The sequence below is a fragment of the Coregonus lavaretus genome (assembly GCF_964263955.1).
Source record: "Coregonus lavaretus genome assembly, contig: HAP1_SCAFFOLD_6459, whole genome shotgun sequence".
NCBI classification, from domain to species: domain Eukaryota; kingdom Metazoa; phylum Chordata; class Actinopteri; order Salmoniformes; family Salmonidae; genus Coregonus; species Coregonus lavaretus.
The window spans coordinates 1,362-17,246 of record NW_028162261.1 but is presented as its reverse complement, the minus strand read 5'-3'; the positions used below and the strand labels follow the sequence as shown (position 1 = coordinate 17,246).

The window sequence follows — 15,885 nt, the reverse complement described above, 5'->3', positions numbered from 1 at the left end:
CCCCAAGACCTATTCTGAACAGGAGTGCTGTGCTCGCATAAGTGGTGGAGAAACTGAAGAAGACAGGACTCCAGGCTGCTCCCCCTCCTGCTCTGTGCTATGCTGGACCTGGAGATGTGGCAGGGATGTTTTTCAGAGGCACGGACTGGGAGAATAGCCAGGATCGAGGGAAAAATGAACAGAGCAAAGTACAGAGAGATCCTTGATGAAAACCTGCTTCAGAGCGCTCAGGATCTCAGACTGGGGCGAATGTTCAACTTCCAACAAGACAACAACCCTAAGCACACAGCCAAGACAACGCAGGAGTGGCTTCGGGACAAGTCTCTGAATGTCCTTGAGTGGTCCAGGCAGATCCTGGAGTTGAACCCGATCGACCATCTCTGGAGAGACGTGAAAATAGCTGTGCAGCACTGATAGCAACAACAACCACCGCAGAAAAGTTGGCTGTGTTTACAGACAGACAGACGTACAGACAGACAGACAGAGGTTGTTTACTATGACTGGATGAAGGGATACAGTGTTGAAGGCTTCCTTTAGATCTCCTGGTCTCTTGGGATTTAAACAGTGAATACAGTGAGATAGTCCTAACCATTCAATCAATGTACAGAACAAACAGTCATCATTAACACTATACAGAGTGGAGCCTATGGATATAATATATTATCAAAGATATAATACAATAGAATTTTATGAATAGAAAATAATAAATGTTTTGACATGAAAGCACAGCCAGATGATTTGACTTGACAGTGTGTCTCTATACCTCAGTCTCTGAAGACACCCAGCAATGGTTAGGATTATTAGAGAAGCTTTTCCTGCTGAAAGGCAGTTTCATTTCTTCTGGTTGCAGAAATATTTCATTGGATATGTTCATAACCCCGTCCACCTATAAGATGTGGGGGGTTTCTGTCTGACTAAGAAGAGATACAAAGAACTCTGATTATAAAACGTCTTCTCTTTTTAGTCCTAGATATGGCTAGGGTTAGGGTTACTGGTGAATGTAGTAACTCTAACCCTGACCCTAGGCCTAACAGTAATAACCACACTGTAATGTAAAGTATTACCTCATTCTCAATGATCAGTCAATACATACAGTATTCATTTAAACTACAGTATATTGTATCAATATCAAACCCCCCCCCCATTACAACCACTTATTAATTATTATAGACACTTATAATCAGTGTTATAACACATAAGTGTATTATAAGGCATTATGAAGCTTATTATAATAATTATAATATGTACTTCATAGGAACTGTTACCCTTTATATATTCTAACAACTCATATTTGTTAGATTTATTCCAAATGAAGGGCCCTAACCTAGAAACTAAAATATTTGTCTCCCTCTCCACGTTGAACGCAGTTCTCTCTCTATCCCTCCCTCCCTCCCTCCCTCCCTCCCTCTAACCTCACCTATCTGGCAGATCCAGAAAGTCCTCGCCCTCCCAAAAACTCACTTCTGTGGAAACGAAACTGATCTGAGTCTCTGTGTCGTCTGTCTGTGTGAGAGTGAACAACCATCCAAATGGCTCAGCAGGGAGTTCTGCTGAACCAGGACCAGTTCTGTTGTTCTGTCTGTCTGGATCCACTGAAGGAGCCGGTCACTACTGCCTGTGGACACAGTTACTGTAGGCGCTGTATTGAGGACTGCTGGGATCAGGATGTTCTGAAAGGGGTCTATAGCTGTCCTCAGTGCAGAGAGACCTTCACTCCAAGGCCTAATCTGAGGAAAAATACCATGTTGGCTGAGATGGTGGAGAAACTGAAGAAGACAGGACTCCAGGCTGCTCCCCCTCCTGCTCTGTGCTATGCTGGACCTGGAGATGTGGCGTGTGATTTTCTGCACTGGGACCAGAAAGCAGAAAGCCCTCATGTCCTGTCTGGTGTGTCTGGCCTCTTACTGTGAGACTCACCTCCAACCTCACTATGAATATCCTGCATTCAAGAAGCACAAGCTGGTCAAAGCCACCACACAACTACAGGAGAAGATCTGCTCTCATCATGACAAACTGCTGGAGGTTTACTGTCGTACCGATCAGCAGTGTATCTGTCTGCTGTGTACAATGGATGAACATAAAGGCCATGATACAGTGTCAGCTGCAGCAGAGAGGACTGAGAAACAGGTAAGACCAGAACTACTTGTTGGTGACTGTCTGATAAACAAAGAATTAAAGATACAGTAGGAACTAAGTCTGTTTGAATATGAGAGAAATCAAATGAAATTGATCCTCAGCAGAACAAATATGAACACAAACCTTGAGTATATTGAGTTTGATCCAAATGTATCACCATTTTCTGATGTCAAACACTATTATCATTCCGAATGCCCTTTTAAGAGTTCAAAGTTCAGCCTCAACCCCTTGATACATGTACACCTACCATAAAACCTATAATAATTAACATAGCAACATAGAAAATGTCATATGGTAAAGGAACTTCCTCAAGATTTTAGACCTTCCTCTCTATGTGCCCTATGTCCCATTACTATACTATTGATCTACTGGACAAATAAAGCTTGATAGCTCATTGAAGAGTGATTCTCCACAGAGGCAGCTGGGGATGAGTCAGCAGAAGGTCCAGCAGAGATTCCAGGAGAGAGAGAAGGAGCTGAAGGAGCTCCAACAGGCTGTGGAGTGTCTCAAGGTGAGTATTGTTGACCAGAGGAGACACACCATTTCACTTCTCTCTTCCAGTCAGAGAGAGAGAGATGCCCCTATCCAATCCCATTGGCCCCACTGTTGGGAACAGGCTGTCTTAAAGTCACAAGTGGGGCTACCTCATCACATAACCATGAGTAACCATGAGTGACTCATGTCCGCTATACATTAACAGAGCTCTCTCTCTCTCACTCTCTCTCAATTCAATTAAATGGGCTTTATTGACATGGGAAACATGTTACATTACCAAAGCAGGTTAAATAAATAATAAACAAAAGTGAAATCAATGATCAGAAATTAACAGTAAACGTTACACTCACAAACGTTTCAAAGTAATAGAGACATTTCAAATGTTATAATTCAAGTGCAAACAGAGTGAGTCAGACCAAGTTCAGGAGGTGAAATGGAAATGAATGAGGGAGAGTTAAGTGAGGTAGAAGGTGTGGTGATGAGCTCAGAACCAGAGCCTGGCATCAATGGACATGATAAAGAAGAATCTGGTGCAGTAGTAGTTACATTTTTGGAGAAAGTGGATCCATACCTTTTGGCAGATTCATTTGTGGTTTCAGGGTGGGTGGGAAAGGAGTTGGGTGCAGTTGAATCAGTGAAGGTAACCTGTAGTGGACTTGTGATATTTGTTTGTGTTTCTTCTGACCAGAGGGAGTGGGCGCTCCGTGTCACGCAACTTGGGTCAAGATCTGTTTCTTGCTTTGCTCTTAGGAACAGGACACCATTGAAAGGAGTGATTTCTGGGGTAGCGTTAAGTGTAGAAGTGGAGCAATTAAGGTTGAAGACTGCTGGTGTTTGTGATTCCCGCCGTTTTACGTTAGTAAATACCATTATAGTACTAAATTGCATTTATTGCTATTTTTTAAATATATATAAATATATAAACTTTTTGCTTTATATTAGTCATTTTATTACAGGTATTATTGCAAGGCAGAACACTTGATAAACAACACATTTGTTTTATTTTTTAAATGTGGTTTGAACTGGGTGTGACCTAGTAACCTCTATGTGAAAGTCCAGCAATTGGCATGTCATAGGTGGGGCAGGTTTGAGACTGATCTCCAGAATTAATAAGAAAAATACACTTTATTTCTCAGCTACCTCACCAATGTCTTTACGTGAATGAGTAACTTTTAATTGCTAAATATTTCCAATAGATTGCAGCATAAGACCATGAAGCATCAGTTATAGGCTACAAGCAGCAATATGATTGACCATAAAATAGCATGCAACCAAACACTATGTTCCATGATTTTCTAAAATTGTCACTCATTACTTCAGAGTTAGCTATATATCTTGTATTAAGCCTGTGTTGCTTTTGGGAGAGCAACAAAATATTAACTCTAGCAGGTATTGAATCCCAGCCAAATAATCACAAGTCAGATGCGCTAACCTCAACCCTAGTTAACATGCATAATAACAACCTTCTTAATATTTCATATTTGCAGTAAACAGCCTCGGAATAGAAAAGACGAGTGCATCTTCCAGCCCGCCAATAAATTACATCATGCAACCCTCGCGGTTAGAAAATTAACCTCATCATGCAACTCACTTGCGCAGGAGTTTTCCTGTGAGGGGGAGTGGTGGTATATCCAGGGAGAGAACTAAACTAAGCTTCTGAAATGTCATTCGTGGTCTTATGCTGCCATCTATTGGAATTATTAAGCAATTGCAGTAGTACTGAATAAAGTGTATATACTTACTAAAGTAGTAATTACTCGGAATTGCGAAATATAAGATGTTCTACTTCATTTTATCACTTACAACCATAAAATAACAATTTATAGCATAACAAACAATGAAACTGACATTAACCAAAAACACCATACGTTTAGTTAATTATATATTCAATATATATATATATATATATATATATATATATATATATATATATATATATATATATATATATATATATATAGATGGTTGTCTTTATCACCCCCTTAACATAAACACAGACACTGGATACAGACACTGAAAATGAGCTTTCTATATAAAACTGGTGGCTCTCAAAAGAGCCTTTGCTTTGCTGAGCAGTTAGTTCTCAGGAGTGTGCTGCCTGCCTGCCTTCAGAGGAGTCTGTCTGGGAATAATGTAAAGTTAATAAGTTATTGCCACGCTTTCACAGAGGCCTAGTTTACATTTCCATGTGAGTCATTTAGCAGACGCTCTTATCCAGAACCACTAGGGTTAAGTGCCTAAATCTGTCGATGTACAAGGTTACAGATTTCTCACCTAGTCGGCTCAGGGATTCGAACCAGCCACCTTTCGGTTACTGCCCAACGCTCTTAACCGCTAGATTACAAATCACAAAATGTTAAACGCAAAAAGGCAAATGGTCGTAGATAAATGGTCAACTGGTTAAATAAAAGACTGATCTTAGAACTTTCAGACTGCCATTGTTTTGGGGAAATAGGGACATGTCTGTTTATTTCACCAATTATGTCAAATATATGTATTTATTTTAATGGTTTAAAGTTCTACACCATTTGAATCAGGATAATATCCTTTTTGTAATGATGTAAGGCTGGGCAGCGTACTCCGTTGTCATCAAACGCTAGCCCCCAAATACTTTTTGCCCTTGGAACTCTGAGCTCCCCCCATTGTTTTCCTATGGAGAGGCATGCTGGTATATTTCGGAAAATATCTCACAATGTGTATATTTAGTTTTTTTCATGTCGGACACCATTTTAATCAGTATAATCTCCTCTTTCTAATGACATCAGGTTGGGCAGCGTACTCTGCTGTCATCGATCGCTAGACCAGAAATAGTCCGGAGTTGCCATTTTTTCCCTACTTCCTGGTAATGCAGATATAAGCACACTTGGCACCATCGAGGTGTGGATGTTTACTTTCTACACCAGTTGTTATTTATTACTTATTTTTTTCTGTTTCGTGCAAAAAACAGATTGTAGTGGTGAAATAAAAAGTAGAAATTTTTTGGTGCCATTTAGGGAAAATTTAATTCTAAGGATCATTCCAGTCAGAAGAGGCTCAGTGATGGTTTGCTTCAATTCATTTGCTATGGCTTCGTGAGCAGAGGCAGGTTGCTGAAGACTCCGGTCGACAAAGGCTTGGTGGGCTCATCCCAGGAAATATTGCCTGTCATTGGGGAAGAGGCTCTGATCAGGGGGGAAGTGCAGGGGGGCAGAGACTGGGGAGGAGGAGGACGGTACCGTGCCAATGGAGGAGGAGGAAGAGGGGGGAGGTGAGTCTGCGGGAGCGGAGGACAAGGCGTCTCGTTTTCAGACGGCTCATTGGATCCAGAGCTGTCAGCCAGTCAGGCTGAGGGCCCAGTATATATGGTGAGAGAACTTTCTAGGTTCCTGATGGAGACTAAAGGGGAAAAAGAAGGTTCTGCTGGAGTCTTATTTTATTGATCCTGGAAGGTTTGTAAGGTCAGTACAACACGTGATGAAGAATGAGGGGTTTAGTGTCCTCTCACCCAGGAAGCGGTATAGGCTGAGAAAATGGGTCATGGGTTCTTAAGGGCATGTCTTCAGAATCTGCTTAAATGGATGTTTTTTTCTGGCATGGCGGCTTTATGTGCTTCTCTACTGGTTTTCTGATTGTGGTGATTTCCCTCCCATCTCTTATGGAGATTTCATGGTTAGACTTCCTTAACATGAACGGCGGCAGAGACTGGGGGAATATGTCAAACCAAAACATTTAAACGTGATTATTTTAGCAAGAGACACACAGTGATGTGATTAATGAAGTGTATTGGGGGTCTGGTGGAAGGGGGCGCAGGTGCTGAGCCATGGCACAAATCTTAGTGCAGGGGTAGCAAAAGAGGTGTGTAATGGTAGGTTGTTAGTGGTTAGAGCCTAAATCAGTGACCTTGTCTTTGCTTTCCAAAATGTGTCTGCACCTAGTACAGGGCTCAGTTCTCTGTTTCACCAGGGCCCAGGCAGGTGTCCTATTGGAAATTCCATGTAAAGTGTCAAAGTTGCGTCAATTCAAATCTGGTATTAGGAACAAAAGAGGTCAACACAACTTCTAAGATATACTAGTTATTTTAATTAATGCAAAAACCTTCAATGGTAAATATGATGTTTCGTATATACGGGCTCTTTGAAATACCTCGCAGGGCACTTCAGAGAACTAATCAATTGTTCTAGGTTCTTTCTCAAATACTATTACAGAGAGAGAGTTCCCACCTCTCTGCTGGCCAATCAGAGTAGACGCTTGAGCGTGGTTTAGACTTACTCAGCCAATCCGTTGGCGCACAGGCTAGTCCCCCTCCTCTTAGCGCATCCCTGTTTCCAGGCATACGTTCATCATAACAACCTGTCATAGTGAGAAGAGCCAGCTCCCTTAGACACCATTCCTACGTCCAAGGAAGGTTCATAGATCACAAAGAACCAGTATATTCCAGTATCTGGAGACACAAATCCTTATCTCATTTTACCCCCTAAAACAGCTCTTCACATCAATCACAGCTTGCCAGGTGACACAACCTACATTAGCACAGTCCAGAATGCATTATTTCTAAGTTAGTCATCCCATCAATTATACAAATAATAAATCTCTCACAAAAGCTCTTCCAAGATGTCACTTTTTGCTCAAGCTTCCATGGCTTTTGGGAGAGGTGGGGACAGTAGAAGGGGGAGTTTGAGTCTCTCAGTCAGTGGTGGGATGTAGGGAAAGCCCAGATTCAGGTTTTCTGTCAGCAGTATACATATTTTTCCTCTTCAGAGGCCAGGAGAGTACTGGGGGAGCTTGAGCGGTTCATACGTGAGGGGGAGGCTGAGCTGGTGGGGCAAGGTAGGGTGGGGCTACAAGATAATCTATCTGAACTACGCAGGGACCTAGGGGCTTTCATTTCAGAGAAAGCAAAAGGATCACTTGTAAGAGCTAGATTTTCCATGTTGAGGGAGATGGATGCTCCCAGTTCTTTTGGGTTGGAAAAACAGAGTGGGGAAACCAAGAAAATCCATTGTTTACGTTGGTCTGATAGGCGTGTAACTTCTGTTGTGGGGAGATGAGGGAGCCTGATGGGTGGGGAGCTTCTGTTGTGGGGGAGATGAGGGATCCTGATGGGTGGGTAACTTCTGTTGTGGGGGAGATGAGGGAGCCTGATGGGTGGGTAACTTCTGTTGTGGGGAGATGAGGGAGCCTGATGGGTGGGAAACTTCTGTTGTGGGGGAGATGAGGGAGCCTGATGGGTGGGTAACTTCTGTTGTGGGGAGATGAGGGAGCCTGATGGGTGGGTCACTTCTGTTGTGGGGAGATGAGGGAGCCTGATGGGTGGGTAACTTCTGTTGTGGGGGAGATGAGGGAGCCTGATGGGTGGGTAACTTCTGTTGTGGGGAGATGAGGCCGCGGCTGTGGAGCTGTACTCTGATTTATAGAGGGCAGAACTCTGTGATCCTGGGTGTTCTCAGGTTCTGCTCACAGACCTTTCCAAACTCTCTCTGTCACAGAGAAATCAAATTGACATTTACCTGGCCTTTCACAAACTCTCAGCTGCCGTCTCTCAGACGGTCTGCCTCTGATTTTTTTTTTTAAAAGGTCTGGGAAATTATTGGACAGGACGTGTATTGCTACTGTACCGTACGGAGGTGAGCTGGAGGGAACCAGCATGTGCTCTGTTGAGAAGGGCTGGTGGTTTGGGGCTGGATCAGCAGCTCTTCATCATGCGGCAGGAGAGACTCAATACAGCAGGGGTCTCTGATTTCTATGCTGCAGTACTGAGGGCTGGAGCAGCCTGAGGAGGGGCCACCACCGTTTCCACCACTGCAAGTGACAGCAGAGACTGGGGACTGGCAGGAGAGTCCGGAGGACTCACTGACCTTTAACACTCTGAGCTTAGTGGGAGTGAAGGGGCATCAGTGGCAGGGGGTTGTGGGGGCTGAGAGCATGGCAGGGTATAGGTGGAGAAGCTCTAAGCTCCCAGTGCTGGAAAGGTCAGGGGTCGTCCAGTGGAGGGTATTACATGGAGCCCTGGACACCAATAGCTGGTTGGCTCGGGTTGACCTGAGAGTTGGGGAGGGGTGTCCGTTTTCTGCAATGACAGAAAACGGTTCATCATGTTTTTTCTGTGTTGCCAGGGTAATGCCATTACTGTTGACGCCTTAGGGTTGAGTTTGAGTTGTACAAAATGATCAACAGAGTGGAGATGTTTCAGGAGGTATGGGGGCTCAGGGGGGCTGTCTGTACGGCTGGAGAGGAGGGGTTGGATGGACGGTTGGAATGTGGTGCTGGTTGGTGTATTGTACTGTGGTGTTGGGTACTGGATAATGTGATTGTGTGGAGGTTGTGGTGGCACGCAATGTGCTTTTAGGGGTGGGGGTGTTAGTGTAATGAGGATGGCTCATTAAAGTAAGACAAGTCTCTCTCTCTCTCTCTCTTAACAGCGCTCTGCACAGGCAGCAGTGGAGGACAGTGATAAGATCTTTACCGAGCTGATCCGCTCCATTGAGAGAAGGCGCTCTGAGGTGAAGGAGCTGATCAGAGCCCAAGAGAAGGCTCAAGTGAGTCAAGCTGAAGGACTCCTGGAGCAACTGGAGCAGGAGATAGCTGAGCTGAGGAAGAGAAGCACTGAGCTGGAGCAGCTCTCACACACAGAGGATCACATCCATTTCCTCCAGGTAACTCAACTGCCTTGATACATGTGATATGAAATTAAAACTCTCAATCATTTGGTTCTGCTCCCTCCCTCTCTCTCTCTCTCTCTCTCTCTCTCTCTCTCTCTCTCTCTCTCTCTCTCTCTCTCTCTCTCTCTCTCTCTCTCTCTCTCTCTCTCCAGAGTTATCAATCTCTCTCCAGTACCAGTGTATCTTCAGACTTACCCAGCATCGTTGTCCGTCCTCTTCAGTACTTTGGAGATGTGAGTAAGACTGTGTCTGAACTGAGAGAGAAACTAGAAGACGTCCTTAAAGGAGAATGGACCAAGATCTCCACTACAGGTGTGTTGAAAATAATAAGAACATCAACTTTAGACCATTGAAAGTTCCCTACTAGTCATATACATGTGGAATATGGTGTGATGATAACATTCCCTCTCTCTGTGAATGTGTTTGTGTGTCTGTAGTGAATATAGTGGATGTTGTACTGCCTCCAGAGCCCAAGACCAGAGAACAGTTCTTACAATGTGAGTCTCTTTATTCTGAAGTAACTAACAGTCTCTTTTTACTGACACTCCTAACAATCCCTCTAGAAATATATAGCAATAGTAGATCAAATCAAAGACTGGGTATCTATCTGACTCCTCATATTTCTCTGATTTGATCTCTGCTGTGCTCTAATCAAAGACAGGGTAGATACAGTATCTGACTTCACTTATTGTTCTAACTCCCCTCATTGGTCTCTGCTCTGCTCTTCTCCCAGATTCCTGTCAGCTCACACTGGACCCAAACACAGCAGGCACACTCCTCTCTCTGTCTGAAGGGAACAGAAAGGTGACATGTAAAGGCCAAGTCCAACCATATCCTGTTCATCCAGACAGATTCACCAACTGGTGGCAGGTTCTGTGTAGAGAGGGTCTGTCTGGACGCTGTTACTGGGAGGTGGAGTGGAGTGGGTTGTGGGTTTATACAGCAGTCTCATATAAAGACATCAGCAGAACAGGGACAGATGGTGGATTTGGATACAATGACAAGTCCTGGAGTTTAGGGTGCTCTAGTGGTAGTTATTGGTTCAGACACAATAATGTTGTGACTAAAGTATCAGGCCCTCAGTCCTCCAGAGTAGGAGTGGACCTGGATCACAAGGCAGGAACTCTGTCCTTCTACAGTGTCTCTGATACAATGACCCTCCTCCACAGAGTCCAGACCACATTCACTCAGCCCCTCTATCCTGGGTTTAGGCTCTCTCGTACTGCTGAGCTGGTTAAACTGTAGTAGGGTCCACATAGATACTAGTCATGCTGATGTAGTCTATAGCTGAGCTGGTTAAACTGTAGTAGGGTCCACATAGATACTAGTCATGCTGGTGTAGTCTATAGTTGAGCTGGTTAAACTGTAGTAGGGTCCACATAGATACTAGTCATGCTGGTGTAGTCTATAGCTGAGCTGGTTAAACTGTAGTAGGGTCCACATAGATACTAGTCATGCTGGTGTAGTCTATAGCTGAGCTGGTTAAACTGTAGTAGGGTCCACATAGATACTAGTCATGCTGGTGTAGTCTATAGCTGAGCTGGTTAAACTGTAGTAGGGTCCACATAGATACTAGTCATGCTGGTGTAGTCTATAGCTGAGCTGGTTAAACTGTAGTAGGGTCCACATAGATACTAGTCATGCTGGTGTAGTCTATAGCTGAGCTGGTTAAACTGTAGTAGGGTCCACATAGATACTAGTCATGCTGGTGTAGTCTATAGCTGAGCTGGTTAAACTGTAGTAGGGTCCACATAGATACTAGTCATGCTGGTGTAGTCTATAGCTGAGCTGGTTAAACTGTAGTAGGGTCCACATAGATACTAGTCATGCTGGTGTAGTCTATAGCTGAGCTGGTTAAACTGTAGTAGGGTCCACATAGATACTAGTCATGCTGGTGTAGTCTATAGCTGAGCTGGTTAAACTGTAGTAGGGTCCACATAGATACTAGTCATGCTGGTGTAGTCTATATCTGAGCTGGTTAAACTGTAGTAGGGTCCACATAGATACTAGTCATGCTGGTGTAGTCTATAGCTGAGCTGGTTAAACTGTAGTAGGGTCCACATAGATACTAGTCATGCTGGTGTAGTCTATAGCTGAGCTGGTTAAACTGTAGTAGGGTCCACATAGATACTAGTCATGCTGGTGTAGTCTATAGCTGAGCTGGTTAAACTGTAGTAGGGTCCACATAGATACTAGTCATGCTGGTGTAGTCTATAGCTGAGCTGGTTAAACTGTAGTAGCGTCCACATAGATACTAGTTATGCTGGTGGTGATGGTCCCCAGATGTGATGATTCATTCTGCTCTGTTTTTATGTACAATGATTTGACTGATTTGATCTTCAGAAGATGTTATGAATTACAATTCAATGCATTCATATTTTTTTAAGTGCAATGTTTTAATCTGATATATTTACATTAATCATGATGTATGCTGTTAATGTATGTTGGTTGTCATTCAGAACCATTGAAATGTTTTCTCAATTGGTTCTCTGTCTCAATGTCATTTTCCTCAGTATCATGGAACAGGTAGTGTTACTTACTTGCTAATTGAACTTGGTGCATGGAGCATGGTGTTTGCAATGCCAGGGTTGTGATTTCGATTCCCATGGGGGCCAGTATGAAAAATATATATAATAATAATATAATATGCCATTTAGCGGACGCTTTTATCTAAAGCGACATACAGTCATGTATATATATACATGCACTAACGGTAAGTTGCTCTGGATAAGAGCGTCTGCTAAATGACATAAATGTGTATGGTTTGAGAGAGAGAGAGAACATCAGGTAAAGTTCTGGGGGATGTCAGCCATGAAGTTGTCTAAACACAACTGGAATATAATTTGTTTGTGATTCATTGTTAATGGATTTTCCATTAGGAACACAGGGGGAAAACCTAACACAACAACACACATAACACACAACCAATAAAAACAAAGGGGGAGGAAACCACTAAAGTCATTACCATATTGTCATTTCCTAATGACAGGGAGAAAACATGTAAAATCTAGAAGACTACTTTAGATCAGGTCAAAAGAAGCCTAGTGCACTACGTAGGGAACAGGGAGAGATTTGGGACAGAGACAGTAACTCCTGTATGGAAATCTTCATTCTAATGACAGTGAGCAAATCTCCACCCTATTCCCTATGTAGTGCACTACTTTAGATCTGGTCAGAAGTAGCCTAGTGCACTACGTAGGGAACAGCGTGTCATTTGGGCCAGAGTCAGTAACTCCCCTGGTTATGAATTGTCTCTCTATCTTATCTGTCTTCTATATGATGTTCTCCTCTCCTCCTCTCTTCTCTCCTCTATTCACTCTATTCTATCATCCACACCACATGCCAGCTTCAACACAATCCATTTACAAGTTAAAGACACACCTTGGAATAAATAGCAAAGGAAAACTACTACTAGATGGATTTTTTATTTCCCATCACCATCAATCATATTTAATAACTGAACAGTAGCAGACCTAACTTCATCTGTTCCTGACTCTAGATAGTGGATTAAAAAGACCATCAATCTCCAATTATATTAAAGTACAATTCTGAACATTACTGATATACTGAGTGACAAGTCAAGATATGTGCTGGGTTTTTATTGTTTGGTTAATAGCACCACCTGCTGGACAGGTTTAATGTTGCTTGACTGAGCAGTATGGGAGAATAAAATATATCAAATTTAGAGCCGGTTTCCCGGACATCTCCATTAAACATGCTTTTTAGTGTAGGACTAGGCTTCATCTGTGTTCGGGAAACCGGCCCATATAGTTCAATTAGCAAGTAAGTAACACTACCTGTTCAATGATACTGAGGAAAATTACATTGAGACGGAGAACCAATTGAGAAAACATTTCAATGGTTCTGAATGACAACCAACATACATTAACAGCATACATCATGATTAATGTAAATGTAGCCAATTAAAACATTGCATTTGATAAAAAATACGTTATTAAGTTTTAATTAAACTCTGAAGATCAAATCAGTCAGACAAAAATAATTGTACAGAAAAACAGAGTATTATATCTGGGGACCATCACCACCAGCATGACTAGTATCTATGTGGACCCTACTACAGTTTAATCAGCTCAGCTATAGACTACACCAGCATGACTAGTATCTATGTGGACCCTACTACAGTTTAACCAGCTCAGCTATAGACTACACCAGCATGACTAGTATCTATGTGGACCCTACTACAGTTTAACCAGCTCAGCTATAGACTACACCAGCATGACTAGTATCTATGTGGACCCTACTACAGTTTAACCAGCTCAGCTATAGACTACACCAGCATGACTAGTATCTATGTGGACCCTACTACAGTTTAACCAGCTCAGCTATAGACTACACCAGCATGACTAGTATCTATGTGGACCCTACTACAGTTTAACCAGCTCAGCTATAGACTACACCAGCATGACTAGTATCTATGTGGACCCTACTACAGTTTAACCAGCTCAGCTATAGACTACACCAGCATGACTAGTATCTATGTGGACCCTACTACAGTTTAACCAGCTCAGCTATAGACTACACCAGCATGACTAGTATCTATGTGGACCCTACTACAGTTTAACCAGCTCAGCTATAGACTACACCAGCATGACTAGTATCTATGTGGACCCTACTACAGTTTAACCAGCTCAGCTATAGACTACACCAGCATGACTAGTATCTATGTGGACCCTACTACAGTTTAACCAGCTCAGCTATAGACTACACCAGCATGACTAGTATCTATGTGGACCCTACTACAGTTTAACCAGCTCAGCTATAGACTACACCAGCATGACTAGTATCTATGTGGACCCTACTACAGTTTAACCAGCTCAGCAGTACCAGAGAGATGAAATCCAGGATAGAGGGGCTGAGTGAATGTGGTCTGGACTCTGTGGAGGAGGGTCATTGTGTCAGAGACACTGTAGAAGGACAGAGTACCTGCCTTGTGATCCAGGTACACTCCTACTCTGGAGGACCGAGGGCCTGATACTTTAGTCTCAACATTATTGTGTCTGAACCAATAACCACCACTAGAGCAGTCTAAACTCCAGGACTTGTTATTGTCTCCAAATGCACCATCTGTCCCTGTTCTGCTGATGTCTTTATATGAGACTGCTGTATAAACATCCTCCCCACTCCACTTCACCTCCCAGTAACAGCGTCCAGACAGACCCTCTCTACACAGAACCTGCCAGTATTTGGTGAATCTGTCTGGATGAACAGGATATGGTTGGACTTGGCCTGTACGTGTCACCTTTCTGTTCCCTTCAGACAGAGAGAGGTGTGTGTGTGCTGTGTTTGGGTCCAGTGTGAGCTGACAGGAATCTGGGAGAAGAGCAGAGCAGAGACCAATGAGGGGAGTTAGAACAATAAGTTAAGTCAGATACTGTATCTACCCTGTCTTTGATTAGAGCACAGCAGAGATCAAATCAGAGAAATATGAGGAGTCAGATAGATACCCAGTCTTTGATTAGATCTACTATTGCTATATATTTCTAGAGGGATTGTTAGGAGTGTCAGTAAAAAGAGACTGTTAGTTACTTCAGAATAAAGAGACTCACATTGTAAGATCTGTTCTCTGGTCTTGGGCTCTGGAGGCAGTACAACATCCACTATATTCACTACAGACACACAAACACATTCACAGAGAGAGGGAATGTTATCATCATACCATATTCCACATGTATATGACTAGTAGGGAACTTTCAATGGTCTAAAGTTGATGTTCTTATTATTTTCAACACACCTGTAGTGGAGATCTTGGTCCATTCTCCTTTAAGGACGTCTTCTAGTTTCTCTCTCAGTTCAGACACAGTCTTACTCACATCTCCAAAGTACTGAAGAGGACGGACAACGATGCTGGGTAAGTCTGAAGATACACTGGTACTGGAGAGAGACTGATAACTCTGGGGGGAGAGAGAGAGAGAGAGAGAGAGAGAGAGAGAGTGAGAACCAAATGATTGAGAGTTTTAATTTCATATCACATGTATCAAGGCAGTTGAGTTACCTGGAGGAAATGGATGTGATCCTCTGTGTGTGAGAGCTGCTCCAGCTCAGTGCTTCTCTTCCTCAGCTCAGCTATCTCCTGCTCCAGTTGCTCCAGGAGTCCTTCAGCTTGACTCACTTGAGCCTTCTCTTGGGCTCTGATCAGCTCCTTCACCTCAGAGCGCCTTCTCTCAATGGAGCGGATCAGCTCGGTAAAGATCTTATCACTGTCCACCACTGCTGCCTGTGCAGAGCGCTGTTAAGAGAGAGAGAGAGAGAGACTTGTCTTACTTTAATGAGCCATCCTCATTACACTAACACCCCCACCCCTAAAAGCACATTGCGTGCCACCACAACCTCTACACAATCACATTATCCAGTACCCAACACCACAGTACAATACACCAACCAGCACCACATTCCAACCGTCCGTCCAACCCCTCCTCTCCAGCCGTACAGACAGCCCCCCTGAGCCCCCATACCTCCTGAAACATCTCCACACTGTTGATCATTTTGTACAACTCAAACTCAACCCTAAGGCGTCAACAGTAATGGCATTACCCTGGCAACACAGAAAAAACATGATGAACAGTCTGTCATTGCAGAAAACGGACACCCCTCCCCA

General features: G+C 43.3%; 1 long non-coding RNA gene and 1 pseudogene across 2 annotated transcripts; one reads left to right on the top strand and one right to left on the bottom strand.

Annotated features, from left to right (window-relative positions):
- The first annotated feature begins 1,529 nt into the window (after positions 1–1,529).
- Positions 1,530–10,704, top strand: LOC311119418 (tripartite motif-containing protein 16-like; annotated as a pseudogene). Its single transcript, XR_014615781.1, has 6 exons — positions 1,530–2,127; positions 2,552–2,647; positions 9,030–9,263; positions 9,422–9,581; positions 9,707–9,766; positions 10,003–10,704. The product of XR_014615781.1 is annotated as a tripartite motif-containing protein 16-like (transcript).
- A 3,326-nt stretch (positions 10,705–14,030) lies between these two features.
- Positions 14,031–15,070, bottom strand: LOC311119417. The gene is made up of 3 exons (XR_014611971.1): positions 15,022–15,070; positions 14,837–14,896; positions 14,031–14,600 (listed from the first exon to the last, which is right to left on the bottom strand). It is a non-coding gene; the product is annotated as an uncharacterized lncRNA (long non-coding RNA).
- Positions 15,071–15,885: the final 815 nt, after the last annotated feature.